Genomic DNA, 23,726 nt, shown 5'->3' with positions numbered 1-23,726 from the left:
TGACAGTGTTTCAACATTTCATTATGGAAAAATTAACCACCCACAAAGGAAGACAGAATAGCATGTCCACCCCTATATACCCATCCCCTAGATGCCACGGTTTCCAGCTCTTGGCCAACCTGGAGTCATCTCTCCTCCCACACACTTCCCTCCTTCAGACCTCATATCACTTCATCGGTAAAAATTGTAGTACAGGCATACGTCGTTTTATTGTGCTTTGCAGGTATCGTGTTTTTTTTTTTTTTTTAGTAAATTGGAGGCTTGTGGCCACCTTGCCTTGTCAGATGATCTTTAGCATTTTTTAGCAATAAAGTCTTTTAAAATTAAGGTATGTACATTTTTTAGACATAATGGTATTGCACACTTAATAGACTACAGTATAGTGTAAGCATAACATTTATATGCACTAGGAAACCAAAAAAATTCGTGTGACTCACTTTATTGCAATATTTGCTTTATTGCAGTGATCTGGAACTGAACCTGCAATACCAAGGAACTATTCCTAAAGGAGAAGGAGTAAAAAAACCAGACAAAACAAAAAAACCCCAGAGTATTATTACCACACCTAAAACTTAGCAATATTCTTTAAGATCATAGCTATCCATGCAGTGTATTGTGTTCAAATTTCCAATTGTTTCATAAATGTCAAAAATATATAAATATTATTTTAGTTTTTTAAAATCAGCATCCAAATGAGGTCTATGTAATGAGATTGGTTGATATATTTCTCAAGTCTTCTTTCATCTGTATGACTGATATTAATTCAGTGTCTCGTGCCATGTTTTTTTTTTTTGCTTCCTATAATGCTTAATGTGTTTTTTATCCACCGAACCTCCTATATGTAGATTGGTAGTTGTATCTGGAGCCTTGATCTAATTTAGTTTTGACTTTTTTTCCACACAAGAGCACATTGGAAATGGGGTTGCAAACTTCTACTGGGAGGCTCACATTGTCTGGTTCAATCTCTTTTTGTGATCTTCAATGGCTTTAAGGTAGTAGTTTTTGTTTTTTTTTTTAATTTATTTTTTTAATTTTTTTGGCTGCGTCGGATCTTTAGTTGCGGCACGCAGGATGTTTCCGTTGCGGCACAGGCTCTTCGTTGTGGCATGCGGGCTTCTCTCTAGTTGTGGCATGCGGGTTTTCTCTCTCTAGTTGCGGCACGCGGGCTTAGTTGCCCCCTGGCACGTGGAATCTTAGTTCCCTGACCAGGGATCGAACCTGTGTCCCCTGCACTGGAAGGCGGATTCTTTACCACTGGACCACCAGGGAAGTCCCTAAGGTAGTAATATTTTAAGTTATCATAAAAACTTTCCATTTTCACTTGGTTACAGGTGGTGCTGAGTTTGGCATTGGGTGGAGACCTTCCAGTCTCAGGCCATTGTTTTTCCTTATTCCTGCTTTTTCTTCATAGTAGTCGCTTTTCCCTGTTATCTTTTAATTACATGGGAGGTATATTTTCATTAGAGAAAATTGGAAAACAGGCATAAACAAGAAAATATGCAATTAAAACTGTGCTAAATTTTATCACCTAGCGATAACTCCTAAGATTTGGAGTATATTTTTCCGGATTTTCCTGTGTGTAAAAAAATATACGTACATCTGTGATATTGTTAAAGGAAAGGTCTGTTTTCACCTCGTGGCACCTCCATAACCTGCTTCCCAGGATCTGTAGGGAGGGTCATGGTCTCCCTCCCTGTCCATCAGTAGTTCACACCAGACGGGGTGTGGGGAAGGACAGGCGGCCGCTGGTGTAGCCCAGCTGCCAAGTTTTTCAAAGGAAATAAGGACTTTTGGTTGGCAGGGCAGTTGCTTTCACATCTGTTCTTTTAGGATTCTCTGCAGTTACTCAACACACTGTGACCTGGGCTGCCCCTTTCCTTCTCCAAAGCCCTATCCCCGAGGCCTGGCAGAGGCTGGAGCCATGGGGGTCATGGGAGCCAGCCCCCTGCCCTCTGGCAGGCTGTACCACCAACATGATGCAGGGTTGTTCGTTTTTCCTTGTCTGGCATTCTAACTGAGACAAGCAGCAGCTATTTAGATTTCTACATAGGAGGGGCAGTGGCTAAGGGAGCTGAGTTTGGTTGCAAAGATGCTGTTTACTTATTAACACATGTGTTTTCTTGGAGTGGCCTTGTATCTCACCCCAGGTCACCCCTTAGGACCACCACTGATTAGGAGTGAAGGCCTTTGTTCCATCCTATAACTTGTAACTGGTTGCATGACCTCAGTCGGCCCCTTCTCCTCTGGACTGAAGGAGTGAGCCAGAGCATCTCCATATGTTCCCAGCCTGGGGAAGGAAGGGATCCTAGCACATCCCTGAGCTTGCAGTCGACTGGGAAGAGATGATGGCAGAGGGGCCAGAGGTGAGTCACTGCATTGGAATGCACCCCACCCCCTCCCCCCCCAGTGTGAAAAATCATTCTGGGAGGAGGGTGAGTGACGGGACCACAAGGCTGTGCCTGCCTCGGTGAGGCTGTCTCCTTGGGGATCTCCTGGCCCAGAGCGTGGAAGAGCTGGGGGCCTGGAGGAGTGGGGCCAGCAGACCTGACACCAGTACCGAGCCAGACTGCTCTGTCCTCCTAGACAGGGGGAGTGCTGCTGTCTGCACAGTGGGTTCTGTGTTTCTGCTTTATGTTCTTGTTAGGAGATTCTGGGTGCAGATCAATTTGGCAGAAATGTCATGAAGGCCTCTTGAGTGCCTGGTACTGGGGATGGGTGGGTCTGCTGGAAGAGAAGAAGTGCCCCTCTGTCACTCCTGATCAGGTAGGGATGCTACAGTGAGAGTGCATCAGTCCAGTCTTGACAGGGGCTGGAGGATCTGCTTCCGAGGTGACTCAGTCACACGGATGGCAGGTTGGTGCTGGCTATGGGCAGGAGGCCTCAGTTCCTCACCACAGGGCTGCTTGAGTGTCTCACAACACGTTGGCTAGCTTCCCCCAGAGGGAGTAATCCAAGAGGCAGCAAGGTGGAAGCCACAGTATTTTTCATGACTTCAGAAGTCAAACATGTGATTTCTGCAGTATTTTGTTGGTCGCCCAGGTAATGTGGGAGGACACCATACAAGGGCGTGAACACCAGGAGGCAAGGGTCATTGGAGGCTGACTACCGCTGTGGCAGAGACGAGCCCAGCAGCTTCCAGCTCATATCCTCCCAGCCTAGTGAAATGAGAGCATCTTCTTTTTCCATTTAGTTCCAACAAAAGTCCCAGAATTCAACATTTTGAGTCACATGCCCATTCCTCAATGGGCACTGATCAGGAGCCCACCCCTGAAGGGCTGGTTCTCCATAGGAATAGGGAGCTGTTACTAGAAGTGGAAATGGATGCTACAGAAGGAAGGTAACAGTGTATATCCTCTCAGGAGAGGCCTGTGGCACTGTGGCCCAGAGGAGGTGACGATGGGGCATTGCTTCCTGAAAGAGGTGGCATTTGTACTTGTCTTGGCAGGATGAGTAGCATTTTGACCATTCCTGGTGGCAGAAAGGCTTGAACCAAGGCATAGCAGGGTGAAGCAGCTGGATCATGGGGTCAAAGGAGATCAGGATGGAAAGATGAATTGAGCCAGGTGTGGAGGCTCAAGGGAGGGAGCCGGGACTTGACTCAGGAGCTACCGTGAAGCCATGGAAGTTCTTTGAACAGGACAGGCCTACAGTAGAGCCAGGATCTAGGGTTTAAAACTGAGAGAACACCCTCTGTCCAGCCTCCCTTGTCTTCAGCTATAACTGAGCACTTACTGTGTGCCTTATACACATTTCTCACTAACCCTCACAGCCTCCCAAGGAGCTGGATGATGTTGTCCTGACTTTACAGATGGGCTCCTTGAGCGGCCAAGATCATGTAACTTGGCCAAGGTCACTTGATGGGGACTCTGATTGCAGAGCTCTCAGCCTCTTCGTCCCACATTCATGGGACAAGGGACTGGGTTGGGGGTGAACCGCCAGCCCTGATGGCTCAGACCCCTCTCGGGCTGCTCTGGGGTGTGGTGACTGTAGTATCGATGGCTTCCGTGCTCACACTCCCTCTCAGAAATCTGCCTGGAGTTTGAAACACGCTGGGGTGCTGTGGGGTTTCTTCCCGAGGGGAAAGGGATTGACATCTGGGTTTGTCAAACGGGGCCAAACGATGTGCTCAGAGCTCAGCATTGTCTCTTGGCCAACTGCCAACTGTCTGCCTTGTTTTTGCTGCAGTTTTATTCCTTCTTGCCCACTGTTTCACGGCCTTGCCACTCTCTACAGCCTATTGCTCCCATGCAGCAGTCAGGGATTGGCTAGGCCATCTCCCGGGCCTGGGACACCCTCTCTTGGGTCCCTTCCTTCAGGGAGGCCCTGAACCTCCCCCAGGTGGGTGAGGTCTCTCTCCCTTGAGCTCCGGACCACATATCTTGCCTTCACAGATGCTTCTCCCAGATCTTTGTGCCATGTCATTGGTGGTGGGCACGCTGTGTCCAAGTCGCGCTTGTGTCCCCAGCACCAGAGAGGAGTCCTGCCCACAGGGCGGAGGGCGGGTGCTGCTGAGTGGAACAGGAGAGGGTTGGGCTGTGCTTTGTGCCTGGCACCTTGAGCGAAGAGAAACCAGTCTTCCCTGCCTGATGCTGAGAAAGCCCGCAGTTGCCCCTCCTTTGGGGGAGTTTCGCTGGCAGGTTTGGGAGCACCGAGTGCCAGGGCTTGGAGATCTCGGGCGAGGGCACCTGCCAAGGAGGGCGTAGTGGGATTTGGATCAGCCTGTCTCCAGGGAAGCCCTTCTTTGCTCCTGGGGAGGGTCATGTGTGAGTGGTTGAGAGAGCATAGGCCATAGAGTCAGACAGACCTGAGTTTGAATCCTGGCTCTGCTTTTTTTTTTTTAAGCTCTGTGTGCTTGGGCAAGTGAGTAGCCCGAGTCTCAGTTTTCTCTTCTATAGAATGGGCATAATAGCAGGACCTCCTCATGAGGCTGTGCATGGTGCCCCTCACACAGTCAGTGTTTAAATAGTGATCCTGGGTGTGTTAACCTGTGTGCACAGGTCCTGCCTGCTGGGACCTCGCAGTGGTGTGAGGTGTCCAGTGCCGGGTGGCTGGGCCTCGGGGTGCAGCAGGTCAGCAGAGAAGAGTCTGCTTCCTCTGAGGAAAGAGCTGGAAGGGAGACCTGGGGAGGGCAGGACGTGTCAGCTGGGAAAATTGGGCTCCGTTCCCTACTTTGTTACTAAACAGTAGGGTTTACTGTCAGGATAAAAGGTAGAAGATGATCCCAGGTGCCCATGTCACATGCTCAGAGGGCTCCCTGAGGACCAGGAGGTGCTTTCCCCCTCTGTTTTGGGAGGTCTGTGCACCCTGCTTCCCGGTCCCTCCTAGTCTCCTGCCTCACCACTGAGCACCCCATGATCCCAGTGGGGAAACTGAGGCTCAGGGCCTTGTGTGAGTGGCGGAGCCGGGATGCGACTCCCTGCCAGGACGCTCTTGCTTCTAATTGCTCATTAGGGAGGCGTTTACTCCCTGCCTCCATAAGTTGTCGCCGGGCTTCTAATGCAGGCTTTTGGTGCTTGTTTTATTTTTTACTTTTTGAAAATGGTTCCAGCTTAAAGCTTCCAATTTCCATGAAGTCACTGGAGTCAGGAGCCTGGCCTGACAGCTCCCCCCTCTCCTGTTGAGGGCTCTCTGTGGCTGGGAGAGCCCCACTGCACACCCCGAGAGGCGCTGAGCTGAGGGTTGAACGTGAGGCTTTTGCTGCTCCCACCGCCAGAGCAGGAAGCTGTGGGTCCCAGATGTGACTCACTCTCATTAGGTAGCTGGTGGAACGAGCCTTCACACGTGTGAGCCTGGATGCTGGCCTAGGAGGGGCAGGCGGCAGCCACCTCCACGCTGGCTCTCACCCTTGCCCAGCTGCCGAGGGGCCCTGGAGGAGAGCCAGGTAACGTGGGGAGGGGAGGTGGGGCACCATGTGTCCTAGTGGCCTGGGCCTGAGGGGACCGCGGGGCGGCGCCCCTCCCCACCAGGCGGGCCCAGCCTGGGAGTGGATGGACAGGGTCTGGACTGGAGGTGGGGGAGGCTTTGGAGGCTGCTGGGCAGACGGCAAGGTGGGGGGGCTTCTGGACAAGAAAGAGATGCCTTGTCACCGGCTTTCCCCGGCCTGACCAGAAGGTGCTGTTATGACTGTGGTGGTGTTTATTTGGCTTGGTCCACCTAGACTGCCGTGACTGACTCTCAGGTGCCCACGTTTCTTTACAGGGTTGTAATTTTACATTTACAAGTACACTTTACTTTTCTCAATGAAAGTAAAAGGTAACTGGGGAAGTGCAGCTGAATTTATGTTGTTAGATTAAAAAAGAATAAACAAAAACCAAACCCTGAAAGTGATGCATGCCCATGAGGCAAAGAACCAAGATACCTCAAGAAAATGGAAAAGTCTCTCTTTCCCTCCAAGTCCTCCTAGCCTAAGGTCCCGGGACCACCAGTGTGGACCATGGGGCGTGGGTCTTTCTGGATCTTTCTGCCCACTCATCCAAACACACGTGCACAGACACAGGGCGAAGCAGGCATCTCCTGTCCGTGTCATCACATGGGGTTCAGGACAGCTGGCCCTGGGGGCTTCCTCCCTGGCCAGCCCTGAGGGGAGGGGGGGAGGGGAGGGGGGGGGTGGGAAAGCAGAGGCCTGGGCTGGGCCTCTGGGAGACAGAACCCCGGTCCCCAAGGCCTGGACGGGTGGCCGGAGCCCAGGCTGGCTCTGCCTGGAATGGCTGTGACACCGTGTGCTGTCACCGGCTCTCTCTGCCACAGACATGCAGGTGGACGATGTGAGGGGTGACCAGACCAGCATTTCTCAGGGTGGGGACCCTGCTTCTCGGACGGTTTAGTCTGGATGTGGATGAACATGCTTCACATGTAGGTATGCGTTTTAATACATTTCAGAAAAAAAATTTGAAACAGGACATTGGATCTGTGACTTTATGCATGTATTTTTGCCTTGGACAAGGCCGAAGAAGACACAGAAATGAAACGGGTAGACTTAAGAGGAAGTATAGTGGGATTGGCTCCACAGGAAGTGCGGGCGTCTAGCGGGGCGCGGAGTCTGGAAGGCCCGTCTGAGCGCCCTCTGTTCTGACCAGGCTGCGGGCCTCCCCGCTCCAGATGGGCCTTGGGCTCCCTGGAGTTTTCCTGTGGCTCCTGGTGTAGGGGAGGGGACACTCAGGTTGTGCGCATTCTCTGCCCTCAGTGGGGAAGTCGCCAGTGGTCATTCATCGAAAAGAAGTGACTGTTTACTGGCGGCCGTTTTCCCAGGGGTCGGGGGTGAGGGTGGTCTCACGGGGCCTCTTTGCCAGGAGTGGGTCTGGGGAGAGGCAGTCTTCCTATGGGCCCTACGGGGCTGGGGGCAGGCTCAGTGAGCCGGGGGTAGGGGGTGGGGAATGGGGCAGGAGTGGGGCTTCCACACAAGCCAGAGGTGCTTCTCAAGAGGAGACAGAGGCCCGACTTGACATCACTTTGGGCATGTGCACCCCCCTTTACAGTTTGTAACTATTGGTCTAACTCATTTCCTGCCTCCCCGCCACCCTGTGTGGTAGTGTCGTCTGTCCCCAGTTGACGGAGGAGAAGCCCAAGGCCCAGCAGGGCACCGTCTCTTCCTGGGCCACACAGGGAGTTGGTCCCCGGGGGCGTCCACTTGCACACGCCACCTCTCACGGAGAGCCGCCGCGTTCGAGGCCTGGGGTTGGGTAGGGACGCTGTGCCTTTGGGGAGGCTGGTGGGGGGCAGCACAGCTGAACAGGGGCTCTGGGTGACTTTGGAGGGCTGGTGCGGGGGAGCCTTCCTGGCGGAGGGTCTTGCCTGCCCTCACTGCGGGGTGGCTGGGCTGAGTCAGGGGTCGCGCCCCAGCTGGGCCGTGTGTTCTTGGACCCGTGCTCGAGTCCTGCCTCAGCAGGGAGGTGGATGACCCAGCCCTTTGCATTTTCCATGACTTGCCATCCCACCATTACCAGGGATCATCAAGGGGTGGCCGGTGGCCTGTCCCTCACCTCTCTCCTCCTGTCCTGGGCACATTCGCACTGAGCTGAAGGCAGCTTTCCACATCCCATTCCCAGGCCAAGGGCAGTGCTTAACTTGCCCAGGAAAGTTCCAGGGCCCCCTGAGGGAGCAGGCAGAGTGGGTCACACTGGGCACCTGAGTCCGAGTGGCCGATTCTAGCCTTTTGTGGGGTCGGGTCTTAGGGATGAGAGGGAAGTGCTGATGGTGGACCTTTGGGGCGTTTACTGTCTTTAAGAAGGCCTGTGTAGAAAGAGATGGAAGTTAGTTTGGCTCAGTGAATGAGGCCTTGGCGTCTGAACAGTCGCCAGAGGAGCTGGGTCTTCTGGAGGTCACTGCGTCCAACCTGTCTCCAGGCAGAGCTTTGTAATGGCCTGGGTTCAACCGCACTGTGCCTCCTCCCGGCAGTGTAGGAGATGAGCAAGGGGCTGAGCTAGTTTCTTGCATCTATAAAATGGGCTGCTCATGCTACCCAACGTGCCAGGTAGTTGTAGGATTAAACGAAGGGATGCACGTGGTACGGCTGGCACAGAGAAGCCACTACCCAAGTGGAGGTGTTTGTCATTACTGCCCCGTCCTGCCTTGGGTGGGAGGGAAGGGAGCCTCGGAGGTGAGGATGGGCAGGGCCAGCTGAGGGGTGTCACTGAGAGGCCTCCCTGGTAGCCGGTAGCCCTTGGGGTAATCACTGTCTCTCTATTCCTCAGTTTCCTCATCTGTAAAATGGCAGCGCCCAGGCAGGTTGCTGGGAAAGTTAAATGTGTGAAAAATGCTTCCCAGGCATCTGAGACCAGCAAGCTGAGGCCTAGAGGCCTTCCCTGGCAGTGGCGAGCCCCCCAGCCTGTGTGTGTGGAATCCTGCCAGCCCCTCCAGGGCTCCTCCAGCTCTGCCCCCACCCTCCCAGCTGAGCCTGCTTGCGGAGTCTCCACTTGCCCACCTGTGGCTCCTCCTGCCACCCCCCCAAGGAGGGTGGCACGGTGCACACCTGACAGCCACTGGCATCTGGCTCAAGCTGCCGCTGCCCATGCATTTCACAAGGGGCTACGTCATGGCTGGGGCATTGCCCGGTCCCAGGCGCAGACCTGCTGGGCTGAAGCACCTCCATTCCCTGGGCTCCCCTTTCCCCACGCCCACACCCACCCCAAGCCTTCGAAGGAGAACAAGGTGTCGGGATGGGGTGGGACGTGAGCCCTGGGCAGAGGTGGGCTCATTCCCTCTTTGGTTACCCTTCTCCCCGTGATGCCTGGGATCGTCGTTTCTCCCTGCATCTGCTGATCTCTGATGGGTGTATTTCACAGGCGTTTTCACAGGGGCACTAAGTGCTGTGCTGGGGGATAGACCTGAGCCCACCCTGTTGTGAAGATGGGCTGGGACAGCCCTGGAGAGGAGGCCCGTGGGGTTCCTGGGTTCCTCTTACACACGCGTCAATTAGTTCCTCCTGTCTGGTGTCACGTTTGAACCCCTTCTCCTGGCTTTTGCCCCCCTCGCTGTGTTGGCAAACCACCCCCCCGCCCCCAGTTCTATGTCTCAGGCACTCTGGGCCCACCCCCTGGCTTGGGCAGCAGGTCGGCTTGCCTCCTCTGCCCTTTGCCATGCATCCCCTCTGCTTAGGGTGCTTCCCCACCTCGAGCCCCCTCTTGCCTCGTGTCACCCCCTCCGGGGTCCTCAGGCTCAGGAGAAGACGGGGTGCAAGTGTGTCTGCTCTACTTGGCAGCCTCCCCCTGCCCCCTTGGCTCTGTGTTGAGACCCCCTCTTGCTGGTGCCGGTGCTGGGAGCACCAGGAGCACCCTCCTTGTTCTCTCCTCCTCTTTGTGCCTCTGTCTGCCCCCCCCAACCCCCCGCCTTGAGCTCTGAAAGAAGTTACCCTGCAGCTGTGCCTGAGGAAAAAGAAACAAATTGAGGCCTTTGTTGTGGGTACCCTGGTCCTCAGACGCGATCCTGGCCCCCAAGGCCCACCTTCTCTTGCTTTCTTCTGAGCTGGGCTGGAGGTGATGGGGTGGATGACCCAGGGGGGAACTCGTGCCCACTTGGGGGTGGCAGCGTGGCAGGCCTGGCTTTCGGGCATCGTGAGGCCCCCGGGGGTGACGCGGTCAGTGGTGCCACCACCCACCTTCAGGACCCGGAGTACCTGCTGGAGGCCTCTTTGTCTTCCAGGAATCCAGGCCTTCTTGCCCCTTGGAAGTGGCTTAGTTCACTACCTCAGGTGCAGCTGACTTGGGTCGACGGTTCCTGGCATCACTGGCTGGCCGAGCAGGGGGAGGCCCAGGATCCAGGGGTGCGGCCTTTCTCTGCACAGATGGGGAAACTGAGGCCCAGAGGGCTCCACAGCCTCGGGGCGAGTGTGTTTTCCTGATCAGAGCTGTTTGGAGGCACATTTCCCTGGCCTCACTCAGTGGGGGATGTGGATTTGGGGTGGTCGTCCTCTCCTCCTGGCCTCAGTCTCCTCATCTCTGCAGTAGTCAGGCTGACCCTATTCCTGCGCACCTCCCTGCTGTGCGGGCCAGGGACCTCCCGGGTCTGCCCATCCCTGCTCCCCAAGCCCTACTCCCTGGCCTCTCCTTCGGGCCCCATCCGCCTGGGGGAGGAGGTGCCCTTTGAATAAGTCGTCTGGAGGCGTTGCTTTAATGGGGTCCTGGGCTAATGGGGAAGTGTCCTCTTTTGAAATATTCAGACTCCCTGGAGCCACTGCTCAGGTCCCTTGGGGAAGGGGTGCCTTAGTGCCAGGCAAGGCCTGGGACAGGGGCTGGCACCCCGGCATCCCTTTGTCAGACCCTGCTTTCTGAGCAGGGGAGCAGGAGAAGAGAAGAGCTGCCTTTTGGGGGCTGACAGGAAGTGAGGCTGAGACCCCTGGGACTCGAAGTGTGTCCCCCAGGTCTTTGTTGTGGGTGCCCTAGTCCTCGGCCGTGTTCCTGCCCCCCAAGGCCCACCTCCTCTCTCTCTCTCTCTCTCTCTCTCTCTCTCTCTCTCTCTCTCTCTCCTGGGCCCGGCTGGAGATGATGGGGTGGGAGCGATGTCAGAGTTTCTCACGCCCACCCCTCCTGTTTGGAGCCAGTTGGGGCGGACCCACGTAACAGCACTCCCTGTGTGCCAGCCTCTGTGTGAGGCCCTTGGGCATTCGGTACCGTCACCAGTCCATTCTACAAATGAGAAAACCGAGGCCCAGAGAGGTTAATTAACGTGCCTCAGGTCACACAGCTCCTCTGACGTGGAGCTGGGGATCTCGCCTGTTTGGTCTCAGAGCCTGTGCTCACAACCACTAGGCTTTCCAGCATTCCTGACTGCGGCCTGAGGCTGGGCCCTCTCCCACCCTGGCATTTCTTTGCCTCGTGTGGCTTCTTTGGCACACGTCTCTTCCCTCCCCGCAACATGGGCTCCCAAGGGACCCTGCGTCCATCTTGTTTGCTTCAGTACTTCACCTGGTACCTGGCACAGGCAGGAGCCCAGTGGGCACCTGTTGGATGGCAGTGCGGGAGCCTTAGGCTGGGGCCTGTTTTCCTGTGGTAGAAACAGCACAGCAAGGTTGGCCCCCTTCCATGTGCGAAGTTTCTGGATTTATAAGGAGTTTTTATAGCCACGAGGTCCTTTCACTGCCAGAACAGGCCGGGGAGTGGGGGGATGTTTTCGTCCCCATCGCTCAGGTGAGAAATCGAGGCCTGAGAGGCAGGTGACCTGCCAAAGCTCAAGCAGATGGGACCAGGGACACCAGGGTTGGGGGCCAGACCCTGCAGTTCAGGGCAGGCTGTATTTGACTCAGTTCATGAATTTGGGGTTTGAGTGTCCACTATGTGCCAGGCACCGTTGGGTCCTGAAAGCAGGGCAGCGCGTGGCCAGACATCGGCCTTGGTAGAGGCATTGCGTGATCGGGCAGCGACAGGCCAGGGGCCCTGTTCTGTGGTGGGAAGTGCAGGCACTGAGTCAAGGTTGGGCAGCCCTCCTGGAGGAGGTGGCAGCTCAGCCTGGCTCTCAAGGGCCGGTAGGAGTTTGCCAGGCAGAGGGAGTTTGGGGGTGGGGAGGTAGGCAGTGCTTTTAGGCTGTCTGAGCCTGGAGACAAAAGGGTGGGGCTTGTTTGGGGAACCGAAATAAGTCAAATCACACAGCCGCGAAGAAGGTCTCAGGAAGCCCTGGAGGAGTTGGTTGGCCAGGGGTGAGCAGGACGGGGCTCGTTGTCTTTGGGGTCGCGGACAGGTGTGGGGAGCCCTGGTGGAAAATCCCAGGGGAGGCTTGGGTTTGGGGGGCATGTGGCTGCCGTGGACTGAGCCTCCATCACAGCGACTTCCTGTGCCCAGCGGAGCCTGGAAGGAAGGGGTGCCCAAGTAGGAATGGGGAGCTTGGGCTCGGGGGACAGCCGTGGGGAGGGGCTCCCGAGCCCCTGTGTTTGTGGCTCCGGAAGCCAGGCTTTTAGGGGTGTGGGGGAGGTCGGCTGGGGCTGCTTCCCCTGCAGAAGGGCTCTTCCGGGCTCTGGGCTGGGCTTCACCAGGCAGCCCTCCCGCCCCTGCCCCCCGTGTGCCCCCTTGACCTTGCACAGTTCTCAGGAAGCCTTGGGGAAGGGGGGGTCTTAGCATCTTGGATTAGGGCCGGGCACTCTTGGTGGCTGGTGTGGCAGGAGTCCGAGGGGGGATCTCTGGGGGAGGCATGGCTTTGGGAGCCAGACTAGACAGTGATGCCTCACGGGTGCTGGGGAGGCCACGGCCCCGACAGGGCCTGCTGAGCTCTGCATGGAGGTGCCTCTCCATGTGCCTTTCCCGCTGCCCTCTCTGTGGCTAGCTTCTCTGGTAGTCTCAGTGAGAAGGGACCTCGCAGACCCTGGGGGCCTTCCCTGCCCCTGGAGGAATCAGGCCCATAGAGGGCGAGAGGCAGAGCGGGGCTGGACCTTAGGTCTCTATCCCGCGCACTGCTTTGCTTTTGGCAGGTGAGGAGACTGAGGCAGGGGGCACTTCACAGCCCTGCACGGGAGAGGCAGGAAGTTTGACAGGAGGGTCTTTCCTGGTTGGTATTTAGTGCCTTTTCCCACTTTCTCTTCCCCAGGGCAGATTGCTTCCCCAGAAGAAAACTGCCCTAGGGCGGGGCCTCCTCCAGTCTTCCCCTGTCGCTACCCTGGAGGCCAAGATCAGGGCTGGTCACTGTGTGCCCACGCAGCCCAGCCCAGGGGAAGGTGGAGGTGGGGGAGTCGGGGTCCAGCTTGAGGGAGCTCCCAGGCTGTCAGAAAAGGGGCAGATAGTGGCCTCTGTGAGCCACAGTTGCCCAGGGAGTCTTCTTGGGGGAGGATCCCTGAGCCGAGTCTTGGAGATGCCAAAGTCAGCGTTTCCCCAAGAGGATTCCTTAGAGATTTAATGCAAAAAGGGCCTCGTGAACCAAAAAGACTGGGAGATGCTTAGCTGTGTTCATTAATTCAGCAGCTTGCTTTCCTGCAGGACTTCTCAGAACCTTTAATTTGCTAATGTGCACAGGGTATCTTTAGAGAAGGAGGAAGAGAATGCTAAGCCCAGCACTGCCTGTGACCAGAAACTGTCGTGTGTGTGGCTTTTCACGGCCCTGCTATTGGGCAGAGCACACCTCAGGAAATGCAGACACAGGGTTAAGAAGGAGCCTGGGCCTTGGAGTGGGCAGCTCTGAGTTTGAATCCCAGCCAGGAGGCTTTGGACGAGGAGCTTAGGATCCCAGAGTTGGTTCCCCTGGCTGGAAACAGAGGGAGAGCACCCCTAACCCGCCCTGGGGGTCCGGATGCAAGGACCTTGCCTCTTCCCAGCAGGTGCTTGGAGGCTGATGGCAGGGGCGCCTCCCGTCGGGTTTCCTGCCTCTGTCTCCCAGTGGGGTTCAGAGTGTGCAGGGCACGTCTGGAGGGCCGGGCGTTGTGTTTCCTCTCCTCTCCTCTCCACAGCCCTGGAGGCCTTGGGGTGAGGACCTGGTGCTACCTGGAAGCTCTCTCTGGCTCAGGCCCACCTTCCCGCTTTCCTTGACCCAGTGGACAGCTGCTCGCTTGAGGTCCAGCTAGGCTCTGCGTGGGTGTGTGAGCCCATGCGATGATGACGCCGCCTGTACCCAGAAAGCAGTCCCGAGGTGCTGACGCTGCTGTATCCACCCCAGAGGCTAGGCCACTTCCAGAGCAGGGAGGGGGCCGGGGCACCTTGACCTCTTTGGTGCCGAGGCCCATGACAGAGTGGGCTGAAGGGGAAGGGGCAGGTTCTGGGCCCACCCACAGCCCTTGAGGCCCTTTCTGCCAACTTGGTAGTGCTTGTCGTCTTGACCTGGCGTGTTGTGCCAGGTGCAGCCCCCTCCCCGCCCCCCGCCACCGTGCTCTGCTTGCATCACCTCCACTGAATCCCCTCAAAGCCCTGGGTGGTCTGAATGTTATTCTCCCTTTCTTTCAAATGACGAAAGTGCGGCTCAAGGAGGATAAGTAACTTTTTCAGGGTCATGCATCTTAGACGTGATGGACCTGGGGCTCGTTTTCCTTTTCTTCTTCTTTCGTTTATAGGCTCTATTTATTTTTTGTGTATTCACATACATATTTTATAAATTTTAAAAAAATGTTTATTTATTTATTTTTGGCTGCGATGGGTTTCTGTTGTTGTGTGCGGGCTTTCTCTAGTTGCGGCGAGCGGGGGCTACTCTTCGTTGCGGTGAGTGGGCTTCTCATTGCAGTGGCTTCTCTTGTTGCAGAACACGGGCTCTAGGCATGGGCTTCAGTAGTTGTGGCTTGCAGGCTCTAGAGTGCAGGCTCAGTAGTTGTGGCGCACGGGCTTAGTTGCATTGCAGCATGTGGGATCTTCCTGGACCAGGGACTGAACCCATGTCCCCTGCATTGGCAGGCGGATTCTCAACCACTGCGCCACCAGGGAGGTCCCTTGAAAAAATTTTAAGTATACAATACAGTGTTGTTAACGATAGGCACTATGTATGTGGTCGATCTTGTTTTTTCTACTGAAAACTTAAAAAAAATTGCGTAAGCTACATTATAATAATAGAAATAGAAACTGAAAATGAGGAGAAGTAAGATTCGTTCACTCTGACAAAGCAGCAGTTTTGGTGTTTCTGTGTCCTGGTTCAGTCCTAATCCATTCTAGGCATGACCTTCACCATGTGGATTTTTCATAGGATACCCTTCCACAGTATGGTTCAAGCTGCTGCATCTTTTTGATAGCTGCATTGTATTCCACTGTAAGAATGTATTGTGATTTATCTTCCCCAGACTGATACACACATTGTTTTCAGTCTTTTGCAATTACAAATAATGCTGCAATGAATAATTTTGTACATAAGTGAAATTTCACACATGTGAAAGTGTTTGTAGGATAAATTACTTGATGTAGGTTTGCTAGGTCAAAAGGTGTGTGTGTACATTAGTGAGTCTGTTAGATATGATGAAACTGCCTGCCCCAGAGGTTGTGCTGAATCACACGCCCGCCAGGGGTGAGCGTGAGTGTCTGTTTCCCCCCGGCCTAGCCAACACAGATTTATGAAATGCTTTGATCTTTGTCAATTGGGTAGGTAGAAATGGTTTTCCATAGTAGTTTTAATTTGCATTTCTCTTGTTATGGGTGAGATCAGCTGCTTTCCAAATATTTAAGAGATTTGTATTGTCTTTCTGTGAACTTTCTGTTCATCCTCTTTTCCCATTTTTCTACTGGGTTATTGTTTTTTTGATTTGTAGGAACTCTTTACATATGAGGGAGATTAGCTCTTTAGGGAGATAAAAATTGCAAATGTCCCATAATCTCTCGCTCACCTTTTGATTTTGCTTTTGATAGTTTTTACTATGTAGAAAAAGAATTTTTAATTGTAATTGAATTTATCAGTCTTTTCATTATGGCTTTTAGGTTTTGTGTCAGGTTAGAAAGCACTTATTCACTACAGCATTATATGAGAATTCTTTCATGGTTTCTTGCTCTTTGGAAATCATCCTGGTATAAATTATGCCTCCAGCTTTCTCTCCCTCCTCTGGGCTCTGCTGACTTTTTAAACAGGCAACTAGCAGTGCAGAAGTTAAGACTTAAACCTAAATCTTTCTTGCCCTTTCCAGGACAGTGGCTACTCTGGGTTAAATCTTCTGTCACCAGCAGACCCACTGTCTGGGTGGGCCGTGGGAAGCCAAGTGTTCTGCCATCTTGGGCAGAAGTAGCACCACATGAGGTCCCTGAAGGCCAGCTAGACTTCCCCTTTCTGTTCTTTGTTATCGAGGGGAAAGGGATCAGGAATGAAACATGGGCATGAAAGTGTTTTCATTCTAAAGGGGGAGCCTAGTGAAGATAGTGCTTAAAGGAGTGAATAACTAATGGTGGAATTTCAGGCAAGAGTTGGGGGAAGATATAGCTGTTCTTTCCAATATGGGAACCTGGTTGTTTAGTTGGTCAGTTAATAAACATTGTTGCCTGAACACCTCCTGTGTGCAGAGCCCTTTGCAGACACCTGGGGGAAGGGGGCACCAAGGTCTCTGCCTTCTGAAAACTTGTGCCTGGAGCTGAGTTTCCTCTTGACACATAGAAGGTGTTAGTGCACATCTGCTGAAGGAATGAATGCATGAATCTCTGTCAAGATGAGTGAATGAATAGATGAACTCTTTCCAGGCAATCACTAACCATCATTAGAATTGGCACAGGAGATGGCAAACTGGATTTATTTTCCCTGGCGGCTGGAGCCTTGGCGGGGAGGGGTGACAAGGTATTTGTGTTTTAGAGGAGAGATTGACTAGGGTAATGCCTAATCCAGACGGAAGAGTGGAAGGGAGGATTTCAGGAGCAAAGAACAATTCCCTACCCCACCCCTGGAATTAGCCCTCTGGGGCCAGATGACAACACGCAGGCTTTTCAGCTTTTCCTCAGTTCTCTTTGTTTTATGATTTAGCCTCCGCTGCTAGCCCAGCCCAGAGCTGGGCCTCAGAGGTTTCACATAACCACCTCCTTTGCAAGAGGGAAAACCGAGGCCCGGATCAGGTAAGGGTCACAGAACACGTTAGTGGCAGAGCTGGGACTGGAACACAGGTCTCTAGACCCCAAGACTGAGTGACAGCTTGTGGTCCCTAGAGGCTGGGGTAGAGTCAGCCTGGGAGTTCTTGGGGAGCAGGGCTGTCTGGGGGCATATGCTATTGGGGGCTTCGGCTTTTGCTCCTGCCTGGTGGCTTTGCAGACTGTCACCAGGAGGTGGGGAGATGAAGTGGAGGGTCGTTAGGGGCTCTGCCCCCTGTGCCCCTCTGTCTCTCCTGTTTGGACCTCATGGGTGGGCTTCCTCAGCTCTAGGAATTGAGCCTTCCTTCTGGGCGCATTTGCTCTTTTGTCCTCACAAACTTGGCCTGTTGGCTGTGAGGACCTGTGCCTCGCTCTCCCCCGAACTTGGGTATCAGCACCTCAGTTTACTGATGAGAAAACTGAGGCCCGGAGTGTGAGAGACTCTGCCACTCCTATGGCCAAGCAGCAGAGCTGGGATTTGAACCCAGCCTGCTCCTTCCCAGGTACAGCTGGTCTGCGGAAAGGTGTGATGCAGCAGGTGCTTCCTGTTCTGGGGGAGACCCTTTTGTCCGTTTTCATCATCTTCCGCCCTGATGCCCGCCCCCCAGCCCCCTCACCAAAGCCGCCCTGCCTGCTCTCTGCCGCCTTTCTGCCTGGCTCAGGATTCGAGCTGGTTGGCTCATCCATCTGTCCGTCCCACAAGCATCTGCCAGGGCCTAGCTGCAGGACACAGACTTAAATCCCACAACAGTTTGGTGAGGCAGGTGCGGGGATGTTTGATAGGAGTCTCGGAAGGCCTCCCGAGGGGGGCAGATGCCCAGGAGAGAATGGTGTGGGGAGGGAGGTTAGGCCCCGGCACGAGCTAAGGCTTGGGGAGGCCCTTAGTCCCATGAGGTTTTCTGGGTGCCCCTAGGTGCCAGGCCGGGGCTGGGCGGAGCAGCTGCTGGCTCTCCTTCACAGAGCTCTGGGTCTCCTGAGGGAGGTGGCATTAACATGAGTCCCTCAGCAAACAGAAAGTCTGCCAGTGACCCAGCCCACCAGGCACTGGGCTGGCCTAGGGGACAAGACTGTGCTGGTGGGTTCCTGGCTGCCGCAGTACGGTCACCTGGGCGGGGCGTGGGTACAGGGTCCGGCCTGAGGGGCTTGAGTGGGCCCTCTCCTCTCCTTAGGCCTGCCTGCCTGCCCCGCTTCACACCCCAAGGCCCCACTTCCCCTTTCTGGGGCCACCAGGCCCTGTACAGCTCCGGGGCCTGCCAGGGCAGGGCCAGAGGAAGCCGGGCTGGGTTCCTGCCAGTATTGCTTGGGTGAGGAAGTGGGTATCCTGTCTGTGTCTGTGAAAGCTGGGGTGGGCTAGAGCTCCCCCAGGGGTGTGGTAGGGCTGGGGGTGCTGCTACATCAGCCAGTTCCGCTGGGGAAGGACTTCCTGAGCACCCCTGAGGGCCCAGTCCTGCAGTCATAATTCGAGGTCCCAGCGCCCTATCTCCAGCAAGTCTTCTAGCTGAGGAACCTGGACCCCGCCTGTCAGTATTTGGCAAGAAGACCCCAGTCCTGTCTTGTTGCAGGGAAGGGAGAAGATGGTGTGTATGGGGTAGTTCAGAGGGCTTCCTGGAGGAAGAGGCCCTCCTGGATCTTGCTGGCTTTGAGGAGGCTCCCTGGCATGGCTGCCTCATCTTGCCCCTGGAAGGCAGAGGGAGGTACCTTGATGGAGTCCACTTTGCCCCCCACCCTCTGTCAGGGGCCTTGAAGGGGGAGAGCAGAAAGGGGTTGACATTTTGAGATGTTATGGGCTCTGGGAATGTCACCACTGGGAGGGTGACGGACAGGACCCTGAGTGGCCTGTATTCAAATCCCAGCTCTCTTTTACTAGCTTTGTGGCCTCAGGCAAGTAACTGAATCTCTCTTTGCCTCAGCTCCCACATCCATAAAACAGACACAGCCGTCTTACCTACAGGGCAGGGGTGCAGATTTAGAGAGACTACAGTGCTGGGTACACAATAAGAGGTCAGTAGGTTTTGTGATGGTCTGTCCTGCTCAATCACAGGCCCTGCGGCTGCGGGGAGCTGAGTCCACCAGGATTGCTTGGGGGAAGAGCTTGATTCCACCGGTATCAGTTTCTACCTAAGTATACCCCTCCGCTCCCTAATTCCTCCCGCAGGGGAGGAATCTCTGGAGGGTACTGGCCTCCTGCAGCCTTGGGCCCCCTGCTGCCCTGGTTAGTTTGGGACACGGTGACAGAGGTATGAGCTGGGGTGGGGATGGGGAAGGGTTCCCCTCCCTGGCCGGCGCCCCTCCAGAGGAGGCCTTAGCCAGGGCTGGCTGCGTCTGCAGGGGCCCACTCTCACCTTTGAGCTAACTTCTCCCGACTTGGACTCATCAAGGGGCCACGAGGGCTTTCTGGACACAGCAAACTGGGGCAGGAGGCCCAACGTGGACCTTGGGACTCTTGGTTGCAAGTGCCAGGAGCTCACCCTGGCTTCAGCTGGGAGGGGTATTGATTATCCCTTGGGAGTAAATATCTGGGGGTTGCTTGAGCCTCAGACAGAGCTGGATCTGGGGGCCCCAGTGGGTATGTTCAGGGCTCTGTCTCTCACCAGTTCTCCGTGTGGGCTTCCTTCTCAGGTGGGCTGTCTACTGTGGTGGCTCAGGTGGCTGCCAGCAGCTCCAGGCCGCTGGCAAAGAGAACATCTTTTCCTCGTGGGCCAGCAAACGTCCCAAAGAGTATTCTCACTGACATGGTTTTGGTCACATGTCCATCCTTAAACCAGTCACTGCGGCTTGGGAGAGACTGTGCTGATGAGCCAGACCTGGGTCATGTGGCCCCTGAACCAGGGCTGAGAGGGGGAGAGGACCATGTCCAGCAGAAGCGGGAAACACTCTCCCACCTGGACCCTTGGGGTCCCCCTCCTCCGTAAGATGGGGCTGCTCCCCTACCAGAGTTATCGTGAGGTGTGAGTGACAGTGAGGGAGCCCTGGGAGTCCAGCCTCTCCAGGTAAAAGGGCCTCGACGTCTCTGCTCTTTGTGTCTTTGGAGTTCACAAAGGACCCGTGGGCTGGGGGTGAGGGAGTGACAGGGAGGCAGGGCCTGGCTTGACCTAAGGTCGGACTTACAGCCAGAGCAGCGCCCAGTGCTGGAGAAGACTGCCCTGAGAGGGGATGAGCTCCCCATCACCGAGGCCTGCAAGTTGAGGTTGCAGCGACACTTGTTGGAGACGTGGCAGAGGAGTTCATCCAGGGCCTCATAGGGGCCCTCCCAGTTATCAGCTGAGTTGGCAACTGGCAGAGGAACTGGAGATTGGACAGAGGGGCCTTGAAACCTGCCCTGACAGAGGGGGCCTCTGGGTCTCACTTTGTGGGGTGGCTCCTGGAGAGGAGCTGGCCTGTGGAGATGCCTGTTGATGCTGGGTCGTCTGCAGGAGGGAGAAGTGCGGCCCTTCCTCCCAGCCCTGCCTTGTACTGCCGGCGCTGGACGGGGTCCCTGGGTGCCTAGTCTCCGTGCCCGGTACTGCCCGTTGTCTGCCTCCTCTCCCGCCTGCCATTGCCCAGGAAGTGGCCTAATTAGATCCCCAGGAGGAGTGTTTACCAGGCCTGAGTTCCCAAGACTCTCGGAATCTTTCAGCTAATCCCTCTCTCTCCATGCCTGGCTCAGCCCGGCTTTGTGTGCCTGGAAGGGCAGGTTGGCATCTGGGGGTGAAAGGCTCCATGGTGTGTGTGTGTGTGCGTGCACACGTGCACACACATGCACACTTGTGCATGTCCTGGCCACCCACAGCTCTGCTCCGGGGGCTTTGCCTGGGGGATGGGGCAGCTGCGGGGAGTTGCCTTGGCTCCTTGGAGTTTGGGGTTTCTCGGCCTGGCAGTCCCGGTGCACTGGTGTTTGCACCAGGCCGGAGGGACAGGCAGTGTTGTGTATACTTTTGACAACTGGTTCAGTCACTGGGACCTGCTGCTTCTGGAAGGAGCTCCATGGGGAAGCCTTTCTCAGTTCAGTAAGACAGTGAGGCTGGGCCGAGGAGCCCTGGTTTGGAAGCTGGCAGACCCAGGTTTGAATCCCAGCCCTTCTACCAACCAGCTTCAGCTGTGTAATCTTAGGCAAGGCACTCTCCTTCTCTGGGTTCAATTCTGCATCTGTAAAATGGCTGTAACACCTTGGCCTTAGGTTATGAAGGCGAGAGTGGAGATGTATGTGCAGGCACCTGGCGTGACAGCATGACAGCTGTTTTACACGTGCCCTGGAGTGGGGGCTTCTCAGGGCAGGGACCTTACCTTGTTTCGTGACCCCTTTAGCACAGGGCTGGGCATATATGGTTAGTACGCAAGAAATGCCTCTTGTGGAACAAAGACTGGTGAGTATAGCTTTAGAGGTGGCAAACTAGTGGGCTGCACTATGCAAATTTTATAGATTTTTTTTAATTGAAGTAATGTTGATTTACAGTGCTGTGCAAATCTCTGCTGTGCAGCAAAGTGACTCAGTTACACATGTATTTATGTTCTTTTCCATTAGGTTTATCCCAGGAGGTTGGATATAGTTCCCTGTGCCATACGGTAGGACCTTGTTGTTTATCCCTTCTTAATGTAATAGTTTGCATCTACCAACCCCAAACTCCCGGTCCATCCCTCTCCGTCCCCTCTCCCCCGGCAACTACAAGTCTGACCTCTATATCTATGAGTCTGTTTCTGTTTTGTAGATATGTTCATTTGTGTCATATTTTAGATTCCACATATAAGTGACATCATTTGATATTTGTCTTTCTCTTTCTGACTTACTTCACTTAGCATGATAATCTCTAGTTGCATCCATGTTGCTGCAAATGACATTATTTCATCCTTTTTTTACGGCTGAGTAGTATTCCATTGTATATATGTACCACATCTTCTTTATCCATTCATCCGTCGATGGATATTCAGGTTTTCCCACGTTTTGGCTATTGGCACCAAGCAAATTTTAAAAATTAGCTGGCAACATTTGGAAATCAGTATTTCATGTAGAAATCAGATTTGTAGCTTTTGTCCAAACACTTTGCACACTTTGGCGGTCCTGGCCCAACCCCCTCAGGGTTGCCTGGGTTAAACAGGTAGTTGCCGAGGCTTGTAGACACCTGCCTGGGCCCAGAAGGAGCAGAGGGGCCAGAACTCCTGGCAAACAGCCCCTTCCTCCACCCACAAGTATGTGGTTTTTCCATTTTGTTCCTGGGATTTGAGGAATAGGAGCTCCCAGATGGAATAGTGCCACAGGTGACTCCTGATCCAAGGTGGCCCCAGGTTACTCAAGGCAGTTGGCACTCACTGGGGGACTTCACTCAGACTCTGGGATTCTGGGTGCCCTGCTGTTTTGCCTTTGGGGGCTCTGGACCAACTTTCCTTCGCAGCTTCCACCAGTGGCCATTTGCACCCTTTGTGACTGCACTGAGCCTTCCCATGTCTTACCACCTCCCTGCCCCCTGCCCTGTCCTGGTTCCTATCTCTGATGCAGGCCTGGAGGATGTTGGGGGCCTGGACTCCTGGTCCAGGGCTGCTCCCTTGACACAAGGTTCCTGATGGGAATACGGCAGCCACCCCAAGCCCCAGTCGCTGCATCTAGGGATTGCACATTGTTTTGGTAACTTTCTCTCCCTGGAGACTGGGAGCCCTAGGGGGAGAGGGAGCTAGCCTGACACACAGGAGATATAATGGGCCTGGTGTGCCATAGGCATGGTTAACAAGCTGTTTGGGAATAAACGAATGGGCAAATAAATGAATGGTGCTGGGGAAAGAGGGAGCCCCTCTGGGCTAAGCATTGCAAGCCTGCGGTCCGCTCTCAACTTTGTCATAAAGGGTCCACCGTGTTCTTCTCTGAGGTTCAGTTTCCTTATCTATGAAGCGGAGCTTGCGAGGTTCTTAAATTCTTGTCAGTGGGCCCTTTTAGAAAAATTCAGTCTTATGTGGAAGCTTAACATAATATGAATGCAAGGGGTATGCTCTGAGTGAAGCTGGCGTTAGTGTCTGAGACACAGGACTCATTGAAAAGTTCCAGTAATCGAGTGAGTGAGGTCTTTGCACAAGAACCATTGGAACAGAAGAAAGCCTGCAAACAGACTTCACATGCATGGCCACCTGACTTAGGACAAAGGTGCCTCCACTAAAACTCTTGAAGGAAGGATGGTGGCTCCACGAAAGGCTGGTGGGGAGATATCCATTCAGAAAAAAAGATAGATATCCATTCAGAAAAAAGAAGCTTGATCCCTGCCTCACACCATACACAAGAATTCCTTGAGATGGATCAGAGACCTACATGTGAAAGTAAACTATTCAAACTTCTAGAGCAGTGCTTTCCAGTAGAAGTTTCTGGATGATAGAAGGGCTCTATATTTGTGCTGCCCAATGTAATAGACAGTAGCTGTGTGTGGCTGTTGAGCACTTGAAATGTGACTGGTGTGGCTGAGGGGCTGAAATTTTTTTTTTAACTTTAAAAATGTTTTAAATGTAATCATCATGCTATTATTATACTCAAAAAAATTAAGTGTAATTTATTAACTTAATCCCACCTTCAGTTCACATTTAGATTTCACCAGTCGTTTCAAAATTTTTTTGTAGTTGCAGCTTTTTAAAATCAAAATCCAGATAAAGTCCATTATATTGCATTGGGTTTGTAAGCCTTTTAAATTTATTTTATTCTGTAACATCCCCACTCTCTCTCATGGTACTGACTGGTTAATAATGGGTTATGTGTCCTGCAGGCCAGTAGTTTTCAAAGTGTCGACCAGCAGCTTCAGCATCTTCTGGGAACATGTGAGAAATGCACATTCCTTCTCAGGCCCCTTCCAG

This window comes from Eubalaena glacialis, chromosome 18 (genome assembly GCF_028564815.1).
Source record: "Eubalaena glacialis isolate mEubGla1 chromosome 18, mEubGla1.1.hap2.+ XY, whole genome shotgun sequence".
Classification (NCBI taxonomy): domain Eukaryota; kingdom Metazoa; phylum Chordata; class Mammalia; order Artiodactyla; family Balaenidae; genus Eubalaena; species Eubalaena glacialis.
This window is presented reverse-complemented; position numbering follows the sequence as displayed.